General features: G+C 41.0%; 1 long non-coding RNA gene across 1 annotated transcript; it reads right to left on the minus strand.

Moving 5' to 3' along the window:
- Positions 1 to 6,334: 6,334 nt before the first annotated feature.
- Positions 6,335 to 22,663, minus strand: LOC125923379 (uncharacterized). Its single transcript, XR_007458010.1, has 3 exons — positions 21,516 to 22,663; positions 20,669 to 20,745; positions 6,335 to 7,273 (listed from the first exon to the last, which is right to left on the minus strand). It is a non-coding gene; the product is annotated as an uncharacterized LOC125923379 (long non-coding RNA).
- Positions 22,664 to 23,142: the final 479 nt, after the last annotated feature.

Genomic DNA, 23,142 nt, shown 5'->3' on the forward strand with positions numbered 1-23,142 from the left:
TCAGGGAAGGTGGAGAACACAGGAGCACCCACTCCTAACTGAAGAGGTCTGGAACAAGTTGACCAGAAAGAGGGGCACAGGTGGGGCGGGGCAATGGCCCCAAGAACAGGGCAGAGGAGGAGAAGCCAGCCCACCCAGGCTGTGGCTCGTCTCCTGGGGACTCAGAGGGAGGAATGGAGAGTGGTCAGGAAAGGTGCTCAAGGGAGGAGGCACCTGCTGGGTAGATGAGGGAGGAAGCACCCATGTCTGCCAGACGAAGGTGCTCCTGGCAGAAGGAGAGGCATGAGCACAGGTGGCAAAGCAGGCAAACACGCTCAAGAATTCAAGCATGGAGTCAGTAAACCAGGCGTCTCAAAGCCAAAGGCCTCTGGGACCAGGCACAAGCAGAAAAGTGGGGAAGCCAGCATGACAAGACAATAGGGAGTAGTGGGGCCTGTGGCACTCAGAGAGGATATGCCCTAGGGAGTATCACCCCATGCAGGAGGGTAAGTCAAGGTCATGAAATCTCAAGGCTTCTTTACCCTGTCCCTGATAGGGGCAGGAAGCTCCAGATCCTTATGTTCTCCCTGAGATTAGTGAGACCGTCCGAGAAACTTCTAAGAGCACCTGTCAGGCCTGTCTGCTTGTGGGTGAAGGCCAGGCTGTACCTGGACAGCCCAGGCAGCTCGCCGATGTGGGACAGCATCCACCTGACTTCCATCTTGTCCCTGATGAAGGCTGCCGCATGGCCACGTCGTCAGGTTTGTTGCTGTTAGGGGAGGGCCCAGGACATAGGAACCCCATGAGATCGGTCATGCCAGGAAGGTCCAGAATTTCTGGAGCTCCTGCAGGAAGGTGCTCAAAATGACGGCCCTGGAGAGGGGTACTTCCAGAGACATTTCTTCTCTCGCGTCAGAGGTGGTGGTGGCGGTGGCAGTGGTGGAGCCGGGAGGCGTGTTGTCTCTAAAGAGAAAAATATGTGGTAGAAAGAGCAGTCATGGTGGTAGAGAATGGAGACATATGGTGTACAAATTAATTTTTCCAGCTTTTTTCTCTTTAAGGCAATTATAAAGCAGAACAGCTCTTTGGGCTAATAGACCCCTAACGTTCTATGATTTATTAGAATAATTAGAAAGGGAGATAAAACCCTTTTGAGATAGGAAGTTGGAAGCTCACATTTTTGAAAACGTGATTTTTTTTATTACCTAAGATAATGAAGCAGGACATGTCATTATATACATAGCTTATCCATTGCCATGTAACTAGTAAATGGCAGAACCAAATTTCAGACCCAGGATTGTCTTGTTTGTTCCTGTTCTTTCTGCCATACTTCATTTTCTCTCAAAAGAATCTCTCATGGGATGGATAGGTTGTTGTGATTCTTTGCAGTACCCTGGAAAAATAAAATGTCTTTCCCACTGGTATGGAAAACTCCAGTTCTACCCTTATAGCCTTTCATAAATATGAAATTCCATATGAGTGAAATGGAGCCTGTGTCCACGCTTCTAAGTCAATCTATTTCTTCTTCAGAAAACTTTCATGTGATATTGGAATTATGAAGAATTTGGTTTGGGGTGCCTGGGTGGCTCAGTTGGGTGAGCGTCTGACTCTTGATTTTGGCTCAGGTCGTGATCCCAGGGTCATGGGATAGCCACATATTGGGCTTTGCTCTGAGCATGGAGCCCGCTTGAGATAGATAGACGGATGGATGGATGGATGGATGGAAGAATAGATAGATAGATAGATAGATAGATAGATAGATAACATTAGGTTGGAATGTATTAAACACTTGGGAAAGCCCACGGCAGCTGTGTTAGCCTTAAAGGATACTCCCATCTTTGGGAAGGCCTAGGTTTGGCCTTCCACCAGATTTGTTTGCAGGGTGCTTTGTAATTCTGTACACACAACAAGTACTTTGACTTCCCCATTGTGAGAGCTGGCAGATGAAAGCTCAGGAAGGACTGTGAAGTAAAGGTGATGTATTTGCGCAAACAACAAAAACTCAGAAATGAATGATGTTGGAATTCTGGCAGTGATGCTGCAGTAAACCATGATCACAGTCATGGAAAACCAGATTTAACATTCAACGAAGAAAGCATATGGTGTCATTTCTTATGCCTACCCCACCCCCACCCTACCTATTCACAGTCTGGGATTCTTTCTAACTTGATACTTGTGCAAAATTTCCTCCATTTGTTTTGCAACTATAGAAGATAGTGTAGCTTCCCAAAATTCGTATAGACCCCTGTCTTGTGAAGAAGCAACACTCCAAATAAACTTTATAATAAGAGGTTTGCAGGGGTGACCGAGTGGTTCAGTCAGTTCAGCATCCGACTCTTGATTTCAGCTCAAGTCATGATCTCGTGGTTCGTGAGTTCAAGCCCTGCATTGGGCTCTGAATTGATAGCGAGAAACGTGCTTGGGATTCTCTCTCTCTCTCTCTTTCTCTCTCTGCCTGCCCCCTGCTCATTCTCTCTCTCTCTCTCTCTCTCTCTGTCTCTCAAAATAATTTTTCAAAAAAGAAGTAAAATGTTGGAGAGGGTGGCAATAACAAGGGACAGGGAGGTATGGGTGATAAAGAAGAAGTGACAAATGCACTTTCTGAGGAGATGTGAAAATGGCGCTAGGTTGGGGAGGTGAAAATGGCGCTAGGTTGGGGAGGTGAAAAAGGTGCTAAGTTGGGGAGGCCAAGTTGTATGGTGAGGCTGATGGCACACAGTCATTGTTCTGGAGAAAAGGCTTTTGCTATGGGTTTCTTTACAGAGGCCAATGTCTCAGCTTCAGTTTCAGGAAATCCCGAAACAGGAAATAAGATGTTGCAAGCTTTGGGCTTTGGGGACAGACTCATGAGAGCGATAAATTTCAACAACCTAAAAATTGCTCGGTGACTTCTTGGCTTCTGAGGACATGTAGCCGAGCCAAGGTGAAGCCACCCTTCCTCCCCCCCACCCCCACCCCTCACGTGCAGCTGGCTCAAGTGCCCTCAGTCTTCATAAACACAACCACATTCTTCAGCTCTACACCGGACCTCCCCTCAAGTCACACAATCCCTCAGCAAACTAAGGGTCATTCATGAAGAGCCCGGAAAACAAGGAGAAAACAACTCCCGATCCATGTGGCATAGAAAGAATCTGTTTTGGTGGGAACAGGAGGGGAACTGGTGTGGAATTCAGGGTTTAAACAGTCTGATCTCAGCACTGGCAGCCTCTGAAATGACCTTGGAAAAGACCTTGCGTCAATTCCATCAGAACCTCCGGACAAAATACGTGAGTTCAGCCAAACATTTGAATGTTTCCGACGTTTGCCTGTTTGCCATCATACAGGGGATGGTCTTCACTGCACTGGGATTCAGTGTGACTCTCAGGAAGGCTGTTCTGAAGGGATCCCTCCCCACCCCCTTCCCTCCTTTCCTAACACCCTGCAAATTATGCGGGAACATTGGACATGGCAGATATATCTAGCTGTTGTCTGACTCACGTCTCACCTAGAACATGGTAGCATTGGATTTAGATTAATTTGGACCTGACTAAAGTGACACTAGAGACTGGGAACCTGAATGTGTCCACCAGGATTTACAAATCTTTTAAAATGTTCTCATGTGTGCTTGCGGCTTCCCAATTAGGCAGAGAACTTGGTGTCAGGCTGTGCACGGCTTCTCCTGTGTTTACATGTGTCACATATTTCTTCGGGGCACTGCCCAGTGGGGTAATTGATTAATCTAAGGCAGCCATTAATTGTTTGATGTTTGTTCTATAGAAGGATTGGAGATGGTCTCAGGGCAAATATAATTTGAGAATAGCCAGGGGTGAGTGACAGCATCACTGTTCTCTCATCTCCCACTGACTCCGGACATTCAAAGTGAGCTTGGCAATTATCTAAGAAAGAAAGGAGCGACATGTGGTTTTTTCCCAACGGGGGATTTCATTGTCCATTTGGGTCCTTTGTTTACTGCGTCGCAAAGAAACCATGACAACCATATTTGTCTATTTCCTCTCCCCTAGATGCTTTTGGCTCCATCTGTTCGATATTCACCAGTGAAGTCAACTTTTCATCTCTTTTTTCGTTATATGTGGAAGTGTGCTTAGGTGAGTTCCTTTTTTTTAAAGTAAAAGAAAAGAAAAATTTAAAGGTGGTGCTTGACTGGATGTATTGTTAAACACCTTCTCTACACTTCCTCCTTCTTAATTTCCACTGGCATGTGACATGCTCACTTATTTGACTTGCCAGAAGGTGTGGGTGCAATGTGCAGAGACGGGCCATCCCAGGAAAACAAAACAAAATAAATCCCCCCTGCTCTGTAGGTATATGTTTGTGTGATGAAAAATGCCTCCTCTATATTCATATCGACGTCTAACTTTATTCCTCTCTACTAACAAAATCTCAGGCAGTGGCAGCGAGGAACAGCTCTGTCCTTCCTCAGAAGGTGGTTTTGTCTTCTTGTTAAGGCTTTTTACGAGTTTGTACGGTCATGTGGCTCTTCGACGGGTGTGGAACACAGAAAGCGGTAACTAAGAGGAAGAAATATGGGGCCCGGCTTGAATGGGACACCAAAGAGACTTCTTTTGCTGGTGTAGGGTGACCTTTCACAATTGTGAAAGTTCCCCTGTTACAACTGAGTAGCCCCAGACAGAAGTACCCCAGGCTCAGGACTCCTGGCTGTGTCTAACTTTGCTTTTGCTATTAACTACCTTTGTGATCGCGAACAAACCATAGTACCTCAATATGGCCTCCACTTCCTTCATATGTAAGGTGAAGTAGTATTAGGTGACATATAAGTCTCCAAAGAGCCTTTAAATGATCCTGTTCTGTTTCATGGCTAAACGGTAACAGGGGCTAATGATTTTGCTAGTTTTCTTCTCATACCCCTCGTGTATAATTCTAGCCTCAGACTTCTTCGTGTCGCATTCTATAGCCTCTCTCGTCTATCCTGTCCACTTCACGTTTTCAACGATCGTTCATATACTTGTGACTTAAACCATTAAACATTTTTATGTTCCATTATAGTTACATAAAATACAGTGCACCCATTTCAAGTTCAGTGAGTTATTTGGAATATATATACAGCCATGTATCCACCACCACAATCAAAATATAGAACATTGATGGCAGCCTAACGAATCCCCTAGTTCTCTTTTGCATTCAACCCTCCCCCATTCCTGGCCCACAACATCGCTAATCTGCTTTCTGACACCAAACGTTTTGTTTTCATCTTTAAAGCCATGCTTCTAATTGCGATCAGATATGCATGTTCAGCTACCCACTGGGAAATATGATTTAGATGCATCACAGGGCCCTTGACCTTTATAAAATGGAAATCAAGATCTTTCCCCATAAATCTAATCACCAAAAGTGTACATCTGAGAATCAGCTATGTTCCTTCCTTGCCTTCTCTCTCTGTATTCATCCATCCCACTTAGGAATCCACTCCCTTAGTGTATTCTCATCTATCCCTTCCTTCTGTCACTGTTTCAGGTTAAGCCGTCACTAACCACAGTCTAGTCTCGTTCCGAAGTTCCATGGATTTCTTCTAAGGTCATGCCCCACATCCCTCTACCACCTAGCTCAGATTACCTTTGTGTAACCTTTCTCCAATATATTTGTATGGTGTAAACTTTATAGTCCACTCACTTCAGGGCCTTTCAATAAAATCTTTCTCTTGTAAATCAAATACTCCCTAGCTTAATATCCTTTAATAGCCACTCATCCCCTTTGGGATATAGACTCTGGTATAACCCTTACCGGACTTTTCAGGCTCACCTCTTACTTCCTCATTAGCGTGCCCTGTGCTCTGCTAAAACACACTAACTATATGTTGCCTGAACACTCCATGTTTTCTTCATACCTATACATCTTTGAATAGAGTGTTTTATTTCCTCTGCCTGGAATATCAACTGGATGAATCCCTATTTATCGTTCGAGTCTCAGCTCAAATGATTTCCTCAGTGACGCTTTCTTGAATACTCTCAAAGGCTGTTAGTTATTCTCTCCTTTCATTACACAATGTACATTTCTCCTTTATACTCACCAAGATTACACTCCAACGTGGAAAAGGAGGGGGCAATACAACTCATTCCCCAGAGTCGACTTAACAGGTTGCTAGGTTGAGCTCATGTGTACATACTCACATGTGTGCACATACACACACACTGATAGAGAATGAGGAAGAATACTTTGATAGTCTTTGACTTTTGGTTCAAGTTCTACCTTCTAGCTCAGTAAGAGTTTTAATGAAGGGTTGTAGCTTTATGAGTGACTCTCCTCCACACTTCATAGGTTCTCCGGTTTCGTTCACTGGTCTGCAACTCACTATGTTTATTGTCTTCCATTCCCTACTCGGGGTCCTGCTTCCTCTGCAGGTGTACATTCTTGAGCACCGTCAAGTCCTCTGCTGGATGCCACCCCAGGTGGAGGGAAAGAGACCTTCCCAATGTTCTAGGCTATCTAGCATCTGCAATATCGTAGGCATGTTCTGTAGATTGTCTTGCTAAAATATCATGTCTCCTATTATCTTCTTTTATCCTAGTCTGGTATGCTTCTACATCATGAGGAGAAAATTTAGATAGGAAACACCTCTCCTGTAATGTTTATAAAAGGACTTACTATATTGTAATTTTTATGATCTATTTACATGTTTGCCTCTTATAGACTGAGTTTCTTAGAGATCAGATAGTGGTTTTTTTTTTCTCTCTAGTGCCCAGCATAATGAATGAATGAATGAATCTTATGATGAACTTGGATCCTGCCTATATTTCTTTTATAAGACTAATGATTTTATGTTAAGTAGCATGTTCTGCCTTAAAAAAATTCTCATGAGCAAATGAAAATGTGTTTGAATATCTAGAACTGTTTGAATTGGAAACCTTTCCATTTAAAATTAGCAACAAGCATAGGCAATATTTTGATATTGATACCTCTAATTCAGTGCATTATATTTTAAAGTAGAAATTAAAGCCAAGCTTGCATAATTAATTTGGATGCTTAATTTGCCAAGTCTTATTGCTGTTGGTCGACTTGTAGATATATAAGATCAAGCAGTATTTGAAGAACTTACGGTATGTTAAAAGATAAGAAAATAAACTGAGAAAATGCAACTGACTAATATACACTTTTTTCTTTAGCATGTTCGAGAGGAAGCTAAATGTCAGCTCAGAGTGCTGACTGCAGAGATCAAGGTGGGTTGTTTGTTTTCCTCAGGGAGTATAAGAGGCTGGATGGGTTCTCTTGTTTCTTCTGTGCAGAAGGTGACAGGCCCAGGAGAAGAAACATCTGGAAATCCGCGGCTTTTGATAAATGTCTGTTGAAGAATAGGTTGTGTGGTTAAGTGTCAGAAAGTTGGGTAAAATAGTCAAGAAGTCTTTTGGAGATATGGATACTTCAAAATGCCTACAGCGGACGGTAATTTCAGATCATTTGGAGAGATAGTGCTCCCTAGCCAAGGGCTAAGATCTCTTGGAAATTTTCTCTGCCTAGCCTGTCTCATGATGGCTCTTTGCTTGCTTTGTGTAACTATAACATTCATGTGGGCTGTCTAATATTCTCTATGTTTATATGATGTATGACTATATGATACTGTAGGATATTCCCAAATTGTATTTCACCTACTAGATTATCTTGTCCTAGGGGGTCATGTCCTTTTTTTGCATTCTCTCTAGCTCAGTATATATCTACTATGTTCTAAACATTTTTACATATGGCTATGATGTGATTTGGGTCTTAGAACAATTTTGTAAACTGAAAATATTGTCATTCTGATTTTTGCAGATGGAAACACAGATGTAGAGTGTCAAGTAACTTATACAAATTTACACAGCAAGCAAGTGGCAGAGTCCAGATTTGGATTAAAGTTCATGATCATTCCTCAGTATACTTTTCTAAAGACACAGAATTATTCTGAAAAGAGTACTGAGATGTTCTTTAGCCGACAAAATAAAATAAAGAGACAGCTTTTTTTTTTTTTGTCATGGAATTAGTGTGTTTTTCATATCATCTGAATATTATGTCCATTCTATGTTGGTCATTCATGGAATGTGTAATCCAAGGTTCTGCTTTGAACTGGTACTTGATAGAGATGGGTTCATGGGCTGACAGTGTGAACCCAACGCTCATATGAAAGACCATGATGCTCGTCTGTTGATCTGGAAGTTTAGTCAAAACAGTAAGGTAAGTTCACCAGAAAGGAAATGTAGCTCACAATGAAGCAATGTGAATGTCTCTCACAGAGTTTTCTCTTTTCCTTTCCCCTGCGCTGAGGGGTGGGTTATTATTTTAAAATGCAATAAATACCACGTTCTGTAATTGCTCATTCTATCATATTCTCTCTTTTCATTCTTCACTGTTCCTCCTGCCATCTTGATGACACCTCCTTCAGGCACTCACAAATTTCATCCCTCGAAAATGGAATGTAAAAGCCCATTAAACTATGCCACACGTGGCAATTAATTGCCAGAAGAAAGTCACCCAGAACCTTGATCTCGGACCTGTCCTTTAAATGATGTAAATCCAACTTATCTCACTCTGAAGCTTCTTTGAATTTTAGTGTCTCCATCACCGTATGGTAACACTCCTCCCTTCTTCAGGGTAATTGAATAAAAAGATGGAATCACCCCATATGCATTTTTAATTGCATCTCTTTGGATAAAATAGGTTGATGTCACAAGAGTCTTCTTTCCTGAACTAACTGCAGATGTGTTTTTAATACAAACTGTATCAGTCTATAAGAAAGCTAACAGAAAAGCTCTAACAGAAAGCTCATGAAAAATAGTCCCTGTCGGCCAACTCGTGAGTCCCAATTGCATTAAACAATTTCACATTAAATCTTTATTTTGATGGTTTTTATTCAGCTTATTTATGCCTCGGACCCATATAGGGTGTCACAGTTATAAAAATGCCATAAAATAAGGCCACGAATGAAATTATCTTTAGGTATGAAATAACTTATTCATAGATGAAGGTAGATTGTATTGCTAGCTTTTACTGAGGAAGGGATTTGCAGATTGTCTCTGGGATGATTTGGTAACTGCTAGCTTGGGTTGTTTTCTGTCCTTTGGATGTGTGTCTATATTCTCTAAAACTCTTTCGATTTTAGCTGGAACATCCACTCTCGTGGCTCCAAAGCAGAGCTAATCTGCTTTTCTGCTTCACAAGCTTCATCTGTGTTTTTGTTTTGTCTCAGCAAGTGAAGGAAAAAGATCAGGGCATGAATCTCTCACTCCATTAGAAGGATGCATTTCCACTTTCATCCAATTAGCTGCTGTAATTTGAAGCTTTGGGGGCCTGCTGATAAGGTGGGAGGCTGGCAGAAGCAAGGCCTGCAGAAAGCTTTCCGAGGGCACACAGTGAGTTGTTATCATGAGTTTCACTGGAAAGATCAAGTATCAGGCCTGCTCACCCCAGCCTGATCCGCCAATCCTCATATATATTCATTAACCATCGATATGTGGTTACTCAGCAAGGTTACACGAGCCTTCACACACAGGTTCTGTAAGGTCTGAAAGCACACGGAACCAAAGCAGCCAGCGACTGGATCAAATTTCTAGCACAGCTTGTTCTCAGGGGCAAAGAGTTTAAGCAGCTATCTTCTTCCCCTCATTAGGTATTTATTTATTTTAAAGTTCATGTTTTTATTTTTGGGAGAGAGATTGTGAGTGTACAAGTCAGGGAGGGGCAGAGGGAGAGAGAGAGAGAGAGAGAGAGAGGGAGAGAGAGAGAGAGAGAAAAGAGAAAGAGAGAGAGAGAGAATCCCAAGTGGGCTCCACGCTGTCAGTGCAGAGCCCGATGTGGGGTTCAAACCCACGTAGGGTGAGATCATGACCTGAGCCGAAATCAAGAGTCCAATGCTCAACCCACTGAGCCACCCAGGTGGCCCTCCCTCTTGTAAACATAATGGTATCCTGGAACTTTTAATCAGACTCCTTTCATTCATTTTTACTGATCTCTTTGATAATGAACAGGGCAAAGGAACTAACAAGACAATGGAACTTGTTATTTCTGGAAGTCTGAGGAGACTCTTGTAAATTCCCAGCACAATGAGGCGATGATTTGCCCAGGCAAAAGGACCTGAAAAGTCCCAACACCCCATTTTTATGTCTCTCTGTCCCTTCTTGCAATATGAGCAGAGAACACACGTACTTCTAAAAATAAGGCCAGGGGCGCCTGGGTGGCTCAGTCGGTTAAGCGTCCGACTTCGGCTAGGGTCATGATCTCGCGGTCCGTGAATTCAAGCCCCGCGTCAGGATCTGTGCTGATTGCTCAGAGCCTGGAGCCTGTTTCAGATTCTGTGTCTCCCTCTCTCTCTGACCCTCCCCCGTTCATGCTCTGTCTCTCTCTGTCTCAAAAATAAATAAACGTTAAACAAAATAATAATAAAATAAATAAAAAAATAAAAATAAGGCCAGATATTCTCTGACAAGTTTAGCCTGACTATAAAGGTAATGAACATGAAAGGGATTCTGCTCTAAATTTAGGTGTTGGGTGTTTTCTTTTCTAGAATGATCTCCCATTTTTCCTGGGAAAACTCCAGCACCGAAAAACTGTTTGTGAGAAGTAACTATGCAAGGAAGGTTCTTTCCACAAAGAGAAAACTCGTGGACTCGGAATATCTAGTCAATTGCTTCTGAGAGCAAGGATGGGCTTGGCGAAATGGAGAAGTCAGATAACACACTTGGGGTCTGGATCTCTCTTATTTTACTTCTGCAGTATCCTCATCTGTAAAATGAAAGGGAAATTGTATACTGGGAAATTACTAACACGTCTTTTGGCTTCAGTGTTCTATGATTGGTGAGGTGGTGTATCTCAGTTTGGGATTGGCAAATATTAAGCTTGTATATGGCCATTCTTGCCAGCTATATTAACAGCATACACCTCTAATTAATTGTGAAAACTATTCCTGCTGACCTTGGAATTCCAAGGCCTTAAAATCCTTCTCAGCACAGAATTTCAAGCAGCCACTATCCATCATATGAAAAACTTAAGTGCCATTCCGGATATGATGAACAGCGATGTAATGACAAGACAAAGGAATGGACAGGAATCTGATCTTGGGTCTGATTTGATGCTTCTGTGTAACCCCTTGAGAGGTCAATTAAATATTTTAAAGTTAAATTTGATACAGCTTTTGCATGAAAATAAGTTCTCATTTCTCTGGCGTAAGTGCCAGAAGTGCAACTGCTGGTCCTGTGATAGTTGCGGATTTCATTTTCCAAGGAATTTTTGGAGTGGCTACAATATTCCCACCAAATACATTTGAGGGATCCAGTTGTCCTGCATCTTCACCAGCATTGAGTGTTCTCACTGTTTTACATTTTAGCCATCCTGACATCTCATGGTGGTTCTTTTAAAAAAATTTTTTAATGTTTATTTATTTATTTTATTTTTTTGAGAGAGAGAGTGCGAGTGGAGGAGGGGTAGAGAGAGAGGGAGACCCAGAATCTGAAACAGTCTCCAGGCTCTGAGCTGTCAGCACAGAGCCTGACGTGGGGCTAGAACTCATGGAGCATGAGATTATGACCTGAGCTGAAGTCGGATGCTTAACCAACTGAGCCACCCAGGCGCCCCACTCATGGTGATCTTATTTTGCATTTCCCTAATGGCTAATAATGGTGAAGATATTTTCATGGTCTTTTTTGCCTTCTTTATAACATCTTCTATGAAATGTCTCTGCCTGTCTTTAGCCCAAATTCTAATTGGAATTTTTTCCCTTTTTTACTTCTGAGTTTTAAGAGTTTTTCTGTTTTGTTTTGTTTTTTTACATATTCTAGATACTAGTTCTTTGTTGGATAAGTAGTTTACTAACATTTTCTCCTCCTCTGTAGCATGCGGGGTTTTTTCTTTAATTTTGAGAGAGAGAGAGAGAATGAAAGAGCATATGTGCTCATGGAGGATGGGCAGAGAGTGGGAAAGAGAGAGAATCCCAAGCAGGCTCCTGCACAGACCGTGAGATCATGACTTGAGCCGAAACCAAGAGTGAAACGCTTAACAAACTGAGCCACCCAGGCGCCCCTGTTTTCATCCTTTTAACAGGGACTTCCCCAAAGCAAAAGTTTTTGATTTTGAATGTAACGTTTTATGACTTCAATTATTTATTTATTTGGAAAATATTTAAACTTTTTAAATTGAAGAGTAGTTGACAGACGATTTTATACTCATTTCAGGGGTACAGTATAGCGATTCTACATTTATACACATTACAAAATAAGCACCACAGTAAATCCAGTTACCATGTGTGACAATGCACAGTTATTACAATGTTATTGGTTGTATTCCCTGTGCGGTACTTTGCATCCTTGTGACTTATTTGTTTAATAACTGGCAGTTTGCACCTCTTACTCCCCTTCACCTATTTCACCCATTTCCCCACCCCTCCCCTCGGTCAACCACCAGTTTGTTCTTTGTCTTCGTGAGTCTGTTTCTGTTTTGTTTTGTTGGTTCGTTTGGGTTTTTAGGTTCCCCATATAAGTGAATTGTCTTTCTCTGTCTCACTTCTGTCTTACTCATTTCACTTAGCATAATACCCTGTAGGTCCATGCTTGTTGTCACAAGTGGCAAGATTTCATTTTTTATGTCTGAGCCATATTCCAATATTTTTCTTATCCATTCATCTATCAGTAGACACTTACGTTGCTTCCATATCTTGGCTATCATATAGGCAAACCCCAGAGACATTGTGGGTTTGGTTCCAGACTACGGTCATAAAGTGAATATCACAATAAGGTGAGTCAAATGAATTTTTTGGTTTCCCAGTGCATATGAAAGTTTTATTTACACCAAACTATAGTCTATTAAGTGTGCCATAGCATTATGTCTAAAAAAAACCCCAGTGTACATACCTTAATTGAAAAATACTTGGGGCACCTAAGTGGCTCAGTCGGTTAAGCAGTCGACTCTTGGTTTCAGTTTAGGTCATGATCTCATTGTTCGTGGGTTTGAGCCCCGCGTCAGGCTCTGCGCTGACCGCATGGAGTCTGCTCAGGATTCTCTCTCTCTCTTTCTCTCTCTCTGTCTCTCTGCCCCTCCCCGACTTGTGTCCCCTCTGTCTCTCTCAAAATAAAGACACAAACATTAAAAAAAAATATTTTATTGCTTTGGCTCAGGTCGTGATCTCATGGTTCATGAGTTCGAGCCCCACATCAGGCTTGTTGCTGTCAAGCACAGAGCCTACTTCAGATCCTTTGTCTCCTCTCTCTGCTCCTCCCATGCTCATACTTGCTCTCTCAAAAATAAATAAATATTACAATCTCTCTCTTTGCTCTCTCAAAAATAAATAAATACTAAAAAATAAAAAAATATTTGGGGCGCCTGGGTGGCTCAGTTGGTTAAGCGTCTGACTTCGGCTCAGGTCATGATCTTGCGGTTCACGAGTTCAAGCCCCACGTAGGGCTCCGTGCTGACGGCTCAGAGCCTGGAGCCTGCTTCGGATTCTGTGTCTCCTTCTCTCTCTGCCCCTTCCCCACTCGCACTCTGCCTCTCTGTCTCTCTCTCTCAAAAATAAACATTAAAAAATTTAAAAATATAAGTAACTAAGTAAAGAAATACTTTACTGTTAAAAAATGCCAACCATCATCTGAGCTTGCAGTGAGTCATAACCTTTTTGCAGGTGGAGGGTCCTGCCTCGATGTTGATGGCTGTTGATTGATCAGGGTGGTGGTTCCTGAAGACTGGAGGGGCCACGGTAATTTCTTAAAGTAGGATAACAAGGAAGTTTGCTGCATTGATTAACTGTTCACTTCATGAACAATTTCTCTGTAGCATGCGATGTTGTTTGATGACATTTTACCCAAAGTACTTTCAGAATTAGATGCAATCCTCTCAAACCCTGCCGCTGCTGTATCAACTAAGTTTATGTCATATTCTGAAACCTTTGTTGTCAGTTCAATAATCTTTGCAGCACCTTCACCAGGAATAGGTTCCATCTGAAGAAACCACTTTCTTTGCTTACTGTAAGATGCAGCTCCTCATCCGTCAACATTTTATCATGAGATTGCAGCAATTCAGTCCTATCTCAGGCTCCACCTCTAACTCTAGTTCCCTTGCTATTTCCACCATATCTGCAGGTACTTCCTCCACTGGAGTCTTGAATTCCTCCAGGTCATCTGTCAGAGTTGGAATCAACTTCTCCCAAACTCCTGTTCACGCTGATGTTTTGACCTCTTCCCATGAATCATGCGTGTTCTTAATTGACATCTAGAATGAGGAGCACTTTCTAGACGTATTCCATTTATGTTGCTCAGATTCATCACAGGAATCACTATCTATGGCAGCTTATCATCTTATAAAAAGTATTTCTTAAATGATGAGACTTGAAAGTTGAAATTACTCCTTGATCTATGGGCTACAGAATGGATGTTGGATATATACCTAGAAGTGGGATTGCTGGATCATATGGTAACTTTGTGTTTAATTTTTTGAGCAACCATCGTATCATTCGGTAATAGCTGTACTATTTTACATTCCTATCAGCAATGCTCAAGGACCCCAATTTGTCCACACCCTTAAATGACACTTGTTTGTTCTGGAGAATAGAATTTCCAAATATAATTTGGAATTATAGCTCATTGTGGTTTTGATTTACATGTCCCTATTGATTAGTAATGTTCAGCAGCTTTTCATGTGCTTATCTGTCATCTATACATCTTCTTTGAAGAAATATCTATTTAAGTCCTTTACCAATCTTAAGGTTGGGTTGCTCATTTTTGATTGTCAAGTTGTTGGAGCTTTTAAATTAATTCTGGATATTAATCCCTTATCAGACATATGATTTGCAAGTGTCTTCTCTCATTCTGTGGGTTGCCCTTTCACTCTGTCAATAGTGTCCTTTGATGATGTCCACTTTAACTATTTTGTTGTTCCTCTTGCTTGTGCTTGGTGTCATAATGAAGACGTTGTTGCCAAGTCCAATGTCATGAAGCTTTCCCACCTATGTTTTATTCTAGGAGTTTTATAGGTTTGGGTCTTATATTTCAGTCTTTAATCCATTTGGAGTTAATTTTTTTAATTTAATGTTTATTTATTTTTGAGAGAGAGAAAGAGACAGACAGAGCATGAGTGGGGGAGGGGCAGAGAGAGCAGGAGTCACAGAATCCAAAACAGGCTCCAGGCTCTGAGCTGTCAGCATAGAGCCCGACGTGGGGTTTGAACTCACGAACCGTGGGATCATAACCTGAGCCAAAGTCAGAAACTTAACTAACTGAGCCACCCAGGTGCCCCCGGAGTTTTTAATTGTTAAATATAATGTTAGTATCCATCTTCATCCTTTTGCATGTGGATATCCAGTTTTCCCAGCACCATTTGTTGAAAAGACCATCCTTTCTCCATTTTGAATAATCTTGGCATCCTAGTTGAAAATTATTTGACAGTATATGCATGGGTTTATTTCTAGGCTCTCACTTCTGTTCCATGGGTCTATGTGTCTGTTTTCATGCAAGTACAATATTGTTTTGATTATTGCAGCTTTGTAGTAAGTTTTGAAGGCAGGTAGTGTGAGAACTCCAACTTTGTTCTTTCTGAAGATTGTTCAGGCTATTTGGGTCCTTTGAGATTCCGTATGAATTTTAGGATGGATTTTTCCATTTCTGAAAAAATATCACTGAGATTTCCATAGGTTTTTTTTTTCCCCTATAGGGATTGTATAGAATCTGTAGCTTGCTTTGGGTAGTACTAACATCTTAATATTATCAAGTTTTCCAATCCATGAACAGGGGATATATTTCTATTTATTTGTGTTTTTACTTTCCTTCAGCACTATTGTGTGGCTTTCAGTGTATAAGTCTTTTATCTCCTTGGTTAAGTTTTTCCTAAGTATTTTATTATTTTTGATATTATTACAAATGGAGTTGTTTTCTTAATTTCTTCCTTACAGTGTTCATTGTTAGTGTTTATAAATGTAACTGATTTTTGCATGTTGATTTTTTATCTTGTGACTTTACTAGATGTGTTTATTACTGAATTCTAACAGTTTTTCTATTTGTGAAACATTTAGGCTTTTCTACAATAAGATCATCTTATTTTGAACAGAGATAATTTTACTTCTTCCCTTTTCCATTTGGATGCCTGTTTCTTTGTCTTGCCTAATTGCTCTAAAAAAAACAACAACTAGAATTTCCAATGTTATGTTGAATAGAAGTGACAAAAATGGGCACCCTTGTCTCATTTCTGATCTTAGAGAAAACTCTTTCAGCTCTTCACCTTTGAGTTTGATGTTAGCTGTGGGTTTTTCATATGTGGCTTTTATTATGTTGAGGTGATTTCCTCCCATTCCTAGCTTATTGAGTGTTGTTGTTTTTAATAATGAAAGGATGTTGAATTTGTCAAATGCTTTTTCTGCATCAAGCGAGATTTTTTTTCTCTCCATAATTCTGGTAATGTAGTGTATTATATTAATTGATATTCATATGATGAGCCATCTTTGTATTCCAGGAAAAAAATCACACTTGGTCATGGTATATAATCCTTTTGCTAGTATTTTCTTGGGAATTTTTTATCAATAGTCATCAGAGCTATTGGCCTTTAGTTTTCTTTCCTTTTTTATTTATTAAAAAAAAATTAATGTTTATTTATTAGAAAGAGAGAGAGAGAGAGAGAGAGAGAGAGAGATTTAGCAGGGGAGGGGGAGAGAGAGAGGGAGACACCAAATCTGAAGCAGGCTCCAGGCTCTGAGCTGTCAGCACAGGGCCCCACGTGGGGCTCCAGCTCACAAACTATGAGATCGTGGCCTGAGACGAAGTTGGACACTTAACCGACAGAGCCACCTAGGCACCCCTAGTTTTTTTTTTTTTTTTTTTTTTTTTTTTTTTTTTTTTTCTTGTTGTATCTTTGTCTGGCTTGGTAACAGGGTAAGGCTAGCCTTATAGAATGAATCTGAAAATGTTCTCTTGTCTTCAATTTTTGGAAAAGTTTGAGAAAGGTTGGTGTTAATATTTTTCTTTAAATATTTCGTAGAATTCACCAATGAAGCCATCTAGTCTAGGGCTTTTCTTTTCTTCTAGAGAGGTTTTGGTTACTAATTCAATCTTCTTATTAATTATAAACTACTCTAGGCTGAATTGTATCCCTACAGAAGTCATATGTTGAAGCCCTAACACCCAATACCTGAGAATGTGACTGTATTTGGAGACAGGGTTTTAATGTAGTCGTTAAAATGGGGTTGTCAGTAAGCAATACGACTGTTGTCTATATAATAAGAGATTAGGACACACACAGAGACATCACATACGTTCATGCACAAAGGAAAGAGCACGTGTGAAACCCACACTGTGAGAAACTAAATGTCTGCTGTTTAAGCCACCTGGTCTATGGTATTTTGTTATGGCAGGCCCTAGCGAACCAAACTGTGGGTCTGTTCAGATTTTCTATTTCATCGTGATTCAATGTTGGTAGGTTGTATATTTCTGGGAATTCATCCATTTTATCTAGGTTACCCACTTTGTTGGTATATAATTGTTCATAGTACTCTCTTTTACTCCTTTTATTTCTGTACAGTTGATAATAATATCCCCTCTTCCATTTCTGATTTTAGTTTCTGTGGTTTTTGGCTAGAGTAGAAGTGTTATTGTCTAACAGTATTCTGTCTTGCTAGGCTATCCCTTTTCTGCCCCTTTGATATTTTCTAGTTGCCTGTTTTTTCAGCTCCATGTCTGGGGTATATGAAAAGAAAGAGGTGCTCCAGGGTACTTTCCACAGTGTTGTTCCTTGGGTACCAAGTTCCCTAGCAGATCACCGTCTCTCCGTTTTGCAGATTCTTTAAAAAAAATTTTTTTTTTTTTTAAATAGTGAGAGGGTTTTTAGTTGTACTTTTCAGAAGGCAATGTGAAGACTGGACTAGATGATCTCTAAAATCCCTCCCTGGTCTGTGGATTTTCAGATAGGCTTTTCTGATTTTGAAATAACTAAACCCTAAGTAAGCAAACAGAGCCACTGTTCCCTTTAGGTGGAGAGTAAATAGATTAGGGCTCACTGCTAGCATCAAAACAAAGGCAGAGGCGTCATCATTCTACTGTCTTTAGAGAAACTTTAGGTTTCCCCAAAAGCTTTTCATGGGAAAAGCTTTTCTTTCCTTTTTCGTTTTCTTTTTCTTTTGGAGTGGAGTTCAAAGGTTAAATTTTCCTGTTTTCTTTCTCTCTCTCGCTGCTAGTAAACTTGCTCTGGGGCTGAATATTTTTGCTGGCCTTCTAAACTCTGCTTACCCTATTGTCAAATGGGGGCCTAACTATTGGCACCCAGGGTCTAGAGAGAGCTCCGCACCCAGGAATTTGTCTTCTCCACCCTCCTTTCTCCATAGGCAACCTTGTCATTGCCTCAGCCCCCTGCCTTGACCCTTTGATGTCTCTGCTAATGTCCACTGTTGAGTAGGACAGCTCGTTGTTAGTTGTTGTCCCACATCAGAGGTTGTTCAGGTATATTCCAGAATCTAGTCGGAAGCTTAACCAACTGAGCCACCTCGGTGCCCCATGTTAATTTAGGATTAAAGAAATTATTTAAAAATAAATTTCAAAGGGCCCTGGGTGGCTCAGTTGGTTAAGTGTCTGACTCTCGATTTCTGCTCAGGTCATGATCTCATGGTTTATGAGTTCGAGCCCCATGTTGGGCTCTGCACTGACAATGCGGACAGAGCCTGCTTGGGACTCTCTCTCTCTCCACTCCCTCTGAAATAAATAAATAAACTTAAAAAAAAATTCCCAAACACTCAGAATGTGTCACTTCCTAATTGTTTTACTATAGTTTTCCATTGCCTATACTCGTGATGTTATTTACATCTATTTTGCCAGTATGGCAGAAATACCATAGAAGGGTGTGCTCCCAACCTCACAAGCAGTGATATCACACTGGTGGTTTGAAACTGGCCATAGTGGGAGTACTTAGAGTATGGAAGTTAGAAAATGCCACAATCAGAGCTGGATTTATTGTTTTGTTGACTACGTAAACTTAAACAGATGGAGGGGTGCCTTAGTGGCTCAGTCTGTTAAGCATCCAACTCTTGATTTTGTCTCAGGTCATGATCTCCTGGTTTGTGGGTTCGAGCCCCTCATCGGGCTCTGTGCTGACAGTGTGGAGCCTGCTTGAGGTTCTCTCTCTCCCTCTCCTGCCCCTCCCCCACTCGAGGGCCGTGCATGCATTCTTTCTGTCTCTCTCTCTCAAAATAGATACACTTAAAAAAAAGGAAAATGATGGAGAAATGTCATTAATGCAGATTAAACTCACATCTATAGTGGTTATATTATAAATATTCCAAAAATTGAAGAAAAACCTTCTAGTATTCAAAACTATCATCCACCAGGAAGTGATCCTCATGTCACTGACGAGTGAGTCATGTGCTAACATATGTTTCTGTTGTTTTGCTGTTTTATTCATTAATGTAAACAAAAGTATCCACTGACATTCACATCAGAACTACATCTGTGCCATCAAAGATGTGAGTGGCTTTTTGGTAAATTGCATACTCAACGAGCATTTTTTCATAGGCTGTTTCTGTCAAAACATAGTTGGATGGCAATTATAGGTTAGCAACTGATACAAGTTTGGTAAAAAAATAAGCAAAAGGATTCTGTGAGAATCAACTTACATGTAGAATTTACAATAAAACGTATCATAAATTTTATTATTATTTATAAATCATGTGCTGCACATCCCTTATATCACTAAAATTTATAATATATGTGTGTATATATATGTGTGTGTGTATATATATATATGTATGTATATATACATGTATGTATATATATACACACACACATATATATATGTACACACATATACACACATATATATACACACACATATATATATATACATGTCTATTTTTTATCCTGGGGAGCCAGCTGTTAAACATTTATCCTTATGCCACTGTTCAGACCCTAATTCTTCACCAAGGGACTTCAAACACCTTATTTTAAAATTCATTTCCCAACCAAAAGATGTACTTTAGGAAAACTTTTATGTATGAAAAAAGTTTGCTACTTGACTGGATTATTCTCAAAGCCCCCATTGTAATCCATGAATTTGCCAGCAGGTGTCACTGTGGTGTAGGGTCACAGTCTGAAGGGCTCCAGGATTGAGCTCCAATGAAGTTACACAGTGAGTATCTCCTAAAGTCTCTTTATGGAAAGACAAAGTCGCATCCAAAATCTCTGCAAACAGGCAACACAGTCACAGAGGTATAATCTGCTAGTTCTGTTTGTTGGCTTGTTTTATATTTTTAAGTCTGCTGCTACGTGTATGTTCAGAAGGCCTAAAACTCTATGGCCTTGCTATTCAAAGTCTGGTTCATGGACCAGCATCACAGGCATCACCTGGGAGCATGTTAGAAATACAAACTCTCAGGCCTGCCCAAGACCTTTTGAATAAGAATATTCATTTTAATAAGGTCGCCAGATCTCTGTGCACATTCAGGGGAGTATGGAAGCAGCTTATAAGTGACCCATATATTGACGGTTACCACGAGGCTAGGAACAAGATGGAAAAATAATGTCCAGCCTCATCGGTCACGAGAATGCAGGTAGTGGGAAAGAGAGGGACACTTCCCGAGGGAGAGGTCTGATATTTGCCTTAGTGCATGTTGGATGGCCTAATGTTTTTCTTTTTCATTCTGGAAGGAACTTCTCTGGGTCTTTTCCCACATAAACCGATCGAGCTAACTTCGCCGGTGTTTATCTGTTGCTACGTCGCTTCCACGCTCTGTATTTCAGCCGTACTAACTTACCTGCCAGTGTGACCTTCTTAAAGCTCCAGCCAGACTGTATCTATCACTCCACTCCTTAAAGTGGCTTCCTCCTGCTCCTAGAACACGGACCAGAGTCTCTGTCATGTTTTGTAAGGGCTCCTAGGATCCAGCCCTGACTCACTTTGCCCTCCCTCTTCAGTCCTTCTCCTCTCCTTAGACCCAACACTCAGCTCCACTGGCCTTTTGGCCTCTCCTCCCTCACAGTTTTGGGCATTGGCCCATTCTGTTTCCTTTCCCCAAATGCTGCACCCCCTGCCCCAACTCATCTATTGCCAAACTGATACTTTCTTTAAAGAACTTAGGAAGTCTATTCTAACCCCCTTCCTAGATGCATTGAAGTCCTTCATTATATGATCCTCTAAGACTTGCATTTTCATTTTGTATGCTTATCATGTTTGTGACGACTCTTTTTCAGAGGACTCTTTTCTCTGGCAGACTTTTCTCTATAAAGGAGGGAGTATGTCTGCCTCATTCATCCAAACACTCTGTCATGGCCTTCGACATCCTGAACAATCTGGTCCCCATCTCCCCCACCAGTCCTTCATCTTTCTGCTTTCACCATCTTCTGCCATTCCTGTCTCTTGCCTTTCCCTTGTTCTCCTGTCTCCCAAACACACCAAACATCTCTTGCCATAGGTTTTTGTACTAGCTGACCTTTCTGTCCTGGCCCTTCCCCACTGTTTTCCTAAAGTCTTTAAGTCTTAGTTATACTTCTGGAGGCAGACTGGATTGGAGGTGTGGTGATAAGCTTTGGTTTCCATCTTATACTACATCTGTCTTTTGATGGATTATTTTGTGGTCCACTGGTAAACAGAAGAGAGCTGACCTGTCTTGTGTATATTTGACAAAGGTATGACTCTGGGCAGAAGTCCCTTCTTCTGGAACACCAGGTTGCTAGGTTCACTTCTCCACCAGCTCAGACCTGAAGATGACTCAGACCTGAAGATTTACCTGTGGGAAATAAAGAGCCAAGAAGACCTGGGAAACGGGATATAATGGTAGTGAGAGTTGTTTATTTTTTGGCCTACCTATGAAAGTCTGAGAAGTGGTTAAGGCCCCTTCCTTCTTCATTACTCACAAGTTTACAAAAATAATATTAAGGGAGAAACTAAAATGAAGGCAAGCAATTCAAGTTGTGCTTTCTCTTAGTGTGACAACAGAATTGTTGCTTAGAGAACAAATGTGTGCTTCCATTCTTTCCTTCATTCAGCTCCCTGCTTACAGAGCTCTCGCTGTATGCGATGTCTTGCATTTGGGCCCACACTCATTTTTCTTAACCCAACTACAACGCTTAAACACACCGAACCTTGATCCCCTGATGAACCCATCCTTCAAAGCTTTCAAGTTAAACTGTCTGCTCCTACGGGAAACCTTTCGTGATTCATTCCCTATGAAGAATTCCTCACTCTCCCTAAGTGGATGTGTACAGTTTTATTCACACTATTTAGTTTAATACAGTTAATTCAATTGAACAAATATTTGTGAAGTGTCTGAACTGTTCCTGGAAATATGCTAGTTGCTGGAATTATAAATGTGAAAAACCACAGTGCCTTCTCCAAAAGGGTTTATAACTGGCCTGGGAAGTCCACTGTAGATGGGCAAGAGAGAATGAAAATCACAGACTGAGAGATGTGCATATCATAACATGTCTGGGAAGCATTCCTGGTGTGGAATGAATGGAGCATAGGTTTTAAGGAAAGGAGGAAGAGGGAGCATGGTAGGAGATGGAGGGAGAATAGGTAACAGTAATATTAATATTAATATTGATATTAATATTAACTACAGGGACACCTGGGTGGCTCAAGCATTAGTTAAGCATCTGACTTCAGCTCAGGTCATGATCTCACAGTTGATGGCTTCAAGCCCTGTATCAGGCTCTGTGCTGACAGCTCAGAGTCTGGAGCCTGCTTCATATTCTGTGTCTCCCTTTCTCTATACCCCTTCCCCACTCATGCTCTGTCTCTCTGTCTCTCTTTCTCTCTCAAAAATAAACATTAAAAAATTAAAAAAATATATTAGCTACAACTGCATTTGTTTGCCAGGAACTAAGCCAAGCAGTTCACAGTAACACAGAGATGTTAAGTAACCTGTACAACACCACACAGCTTGTTAGTGGTAGAGCCAGGATCTGATGTACAGTGTGTAAACTTGAATTTCATTGTAGGTAAATTGTCAGTCCAACGAGCATTTAATAGATACCTTCAATGCACGAGACACTCTTCTAGTTAATGTGCGTGTCTGTCTTCCCTACTGGTTTGTGATTACTCCAAGGGATGGAAATTTTTATATTTATCCTTGTCAATCCCTTGCATTGGAGAGAGCCTGGAATGAAGCAGCCATAAAAGAATTGTAGTTCATTGTCCCCTTCCCTCCTCACCTTCTTTAAAGCAATGCCCTTCTCTCTAGGCTTAGAGCTCCCTACAATCACTAAACCCCAGGCCCTCTTCCTCTCT

The sequence above is a fragment of the Panthera uncia genome, chromosome B1, assembly GCF_023721935.1.
Source record: "Panthera uncia isolate 11264 chromosome B1, Puncia_PCG_1.0, whole genome shotgun sequence".
Taxonomy (NCBI): Eukaryota; Metazoa; Chordata; class Mammalia; order Carnivora; family Felidae; genus Panthera; species Panthera uncia.